Raw genomic sequence first — 4,065 nt, forward strand, 5'->3', positions numbered from 1 at the left:
ATTATGGGCCGTGCTACTGCAACTCACATTGATACGGTTGATGATGTCCTGCCCATAGGCGAGAGCGTGCTTAACACAAATATCAGTCTTTTGAGTAACGACCTCAGGTTTGTTGTTCTGCCACCACCCAATGTTTACTGAAGATTCATTACGGATGCTACAGATCAAGGTGAAGAGGTCTCCATCGGTTGGTATTAATGGTGAGCTCGTCAGTAAAATATCACCTACAGAGGCAAAACAAACTTTAGTGAAGTTTCAGAAAATGTTATCCATAAAGCTGTTTTGGTTGTTACGCAGCAATTTCTGTATAAATTCTCCTCATGGTTACCAAGTGGAGTCCAAGATAGTTCTCATCTTACATGCATCTACAACACTAGTGCAACTTTAGCTCAACTTATTCATTCGTATATCGTTCAACATGAGTCATGCTTCCTCGTCTGATTACTGGACAGGGTGATGACGAACTAATCACATTTAATGATAACGGGGTTTTTGTCATTATTACTTTTCACCTTATACAGTTGCGATATTGTTGTAATTTCACTTAAGTGTGGTTATTAACTCTCATTCTGACCTTGGCGTTTTGTATTTATTAGTGGAATATGTTTGTGTTCTTCACAACAGCAGAATCGCAGATATTTCCATTCATTCTCTTTAGTATTACAATATGCAGCGTATTGTCAATATAGTGTACATGTTTATTAAGGAATGCACATCAACCATACAAATACAGATTGTACAACGACAAGTCATTTGAACATTAGTTACATTAACATGTTGATAAGATGGGGAAATTTGACGCCATTTTACAAATATTTTATAAGGAAACATGCGATATGTTAGTGAATGTGTGTAGAGAAAAATGATAAGGGAATATAACAAACTGACGGACCACGTTTCAATATCTTAAAATGCTAAGGGTAAGATTGATAACGCTCGGACAGGGTTCAGGGCCAGTATCGCTGATTAGATTGATTATGCAATATATTTCAAAACATGAAAACCTTTATCGGTAGCTGCATCATCAGTACTGAAGAAACCCCACGTACCAGGTACAAATTCGTGTGATACAAAAAAAGCGACAAAACCCTTTCCATATTGAATAGAAATCGATTTGAATGATTCCGACTGTATCATTAGCATTGTGTATGACTCACTCTCAAATAGTGATGATACCAGGTGGGCGTATACTGCCACGCAGGTGGCACCCGACACAAACACATGCAAAGGCAAGTCAATTGTTCACTTGAAAAAACACGCGAGACATATGGTACAAGTCAAAATAGGGAATTGCATCGGACATGAATTTTGTCACTGATGTGTCAAATTTGGAAATGTCGCCCACATGTCAACGACAAAACTTTTTGAAAGCTATAGTAAGGCCCTATACTGTTGTAACCTTGATCAAACAACTTCTGACAAGTAACTTGTCATCTATTCATCTTCACTCTAACGATCAGTATTTATTATAAAGTGTGTACATTTTAGATATTCACTTCGTAATACTGTTGTGAATCTTGCTTAATGTCATTTTCTGTTTTACGTTGGAATATGTTTTAGGTTAGGGTGATGTAATTAGTGTTTGGTGTATTGTACAGTTAATAGCCAATAATATGTAAATTCTTGAATGCTGTCAAATAATTGTCCTGCTAGGTATAATTCAATCTGTATCAACCGTTGTAAACTCTTGATTCGATGTTCATCAAATGTTCTTCGTGTGTATGTACATCAATTGATTATAAACATTACTTGACTATTATTATTAGTAGTAGTAGTAGTAGTAGTAGTAGTAGTAGTAGTAGTATTTGTTTGTAAACAGTTTGTACTGTGTGTTCAAACAAGGAATTGGGCGCAAGTGTTTAGGGTTAGTCAGATCGCCTTCTTTGGGAGAAGTATTGTTCGCCCTTTGCAGAACCAAGGCGGAACACCCCCTGCATTGTTATTATTATTATTATTATTATTATTATTATTATTATTTGTTTGTAAACAGTTTGTACTGTGTGTTCAAACATGGAATTGGGCGGAAGTTTTTAGGGTTAGTCAGATCGCCTTCTTTGGGAGAAGTATTGTTCGCCCTTTGCAGAACCAAGGCGGAACACCCCCTGCATTATCATTATTATTATTATTATTATTATTATTATTATTATTATTGTTATCATTATTATTATTATCTACAGATTAAAATAAAAAATGCAGCAAAGAGGGTTTGGGTGATCCTGGCACAGTCAGGCTGGTTAGGCTCATCATCAGCTCAAGGCCCTTGCGCCCTCTACACACAGCCCAGACAGCGAATGGGATCAGGAAGCGCTGCCTAGTCAAACCCACCCAGAACTTTTCGGAGAACGTGAAGACTCCCCGCTTCAGCTGTTTGCATTACCCAGATTGTCGGAAAGGCTGTATTCCTGGTAACAAACCCGGGTACTCTCCCAATGTCAGTCGACAACAGATTGGGAGGTACCAAACCTAAGGCACCGAGAACAATGGGGAGTCGGACAACTTGGTACTTGGGATGCAAGCGTGACATTTCGAATGCGAGGTCCGCATATTTGCCATGTTTTTCCTCATTATCATTTTCCATGACGCCCTCTACATATTCCAGGTCGTACCATGGATGGACCTCTGTGTCAAAACCGCAAGCATGGCGAAGACGGTAATAAAATGATCGAGCTACACCATCATGTCGTTTAAGATACTGTGTCTGTGCCAAAGCTGGGCAAACACTGACAATGTGTTGGGCAGTATCATTAAATTCATTGCATAATCTACATTTCATATTTTCATTTTGATGCAAAATCACACATTGACGGTTCCGGGTGGGGCGTGACTGGTCCTGAGCAGCAAACAGAAAGCCTTCTGTTTCACTTATCAGGCCAGCCGACCTCATCCAAACGAAGGACTCTGCAGGGTTGCTGACGTTCTCAACACATTGCACATAAACTCGATGCGGTGGTCGCTCAGATAGGTATGTTTTGAAAAACTGAGCCTGTGCCGATTTGATTTTGCACTTCGCCTGATTGACTCTCATTTCTGTATCGTCAAGCAGTACAGAACCCTCAACATATTCAGTTTCGTCAGTCACGCTTTTAACAGTTAGGTTCTATGCGAACCGATTTCTGGGTTAACCTCTGCTATTCAATATTTTGAAATCACCTTGTAACTATGTGAAATATACTCTTCAAAAAAGAAACTTGACACTGACTTTCAAAATGTAATATAATGCGATTGTTTCAAAATAGGACACAGAAACCATAATTGAAACACTGTTTGAAGATCAAAGTACACAATGCTCAAAACATTAATCCTGTCACCTAAACAGACACACGTACACGGTACAGTTAATGTCACAGGGGTACAGAAAATGTCAGTATCGGTTGTGCCTACCACGTGCATCAATCACCACTTGACACCGACGACCCATAGATGCAATCAAGTTGTCAATAACACGCTGTTGGATGTGCTGCCATTCATGCTGAAGTGCATCAAGAAGCGCCGGAAGTGTTTGGGGCGGTGGATTCCTTCTGCGAACGCGTCGATCCAACTCTTCCCACATATGCTCAATCGGGGACAAATCTGGTGACCGGGCTGGCCAAGCTAATTTCTGGATGTTGTGGTGCTGTAAGAAGTCCTGACAAACACGTCCAATATGCGGTCGAGCGTTGTCCTGCTGTAACTGTACGCGACGAACGTTGACGTGAGAAAGAATGTAAGGCTGTAGGATCAAGTCTCTGTAACGGACACCTGTCAATGCACCTGCCATATGCACGAGAGGCGTCCTACCACCGTGATGAATTCCGGCCCATCCCATGACACTCCCGCCTCCAAATGGGACAACCTGCTGCACACAGTTGGGGGCGTAACGTTCACCCCGACGTCTGTAGACACGTGCGCGCCCATCAGCACGTGTGAGTACGAAACGGGACTCGTCAGTAAACAGTACATTTCTCCACCTTGCACCTGCCCATCTAGCCCTCTGTTGGCACCAAAGCAGACGGTCCGCCAGATGACGTGGGGTCAATACATGATGTCGAACAGGTCTTCGTGCAAAAAGTCCAGCCTCCCTCAATC

This window comes from Haliotis cracherodii, unplaced genomic scaffold, assembly GCF_022045235.1.
Source record: "Haliotis cracherodii isolate W230 unplaced genomic scaffold, xgHalCrac1.p SCAF_12, whole genome shotgun sequence".
NCBI classification, from domain to species: Eukaryota; Metazoa; Mollusca; class Gastropoda; order Lepetellida; family Haliotidae; genus Haliotis; species Haliotis cracherodii.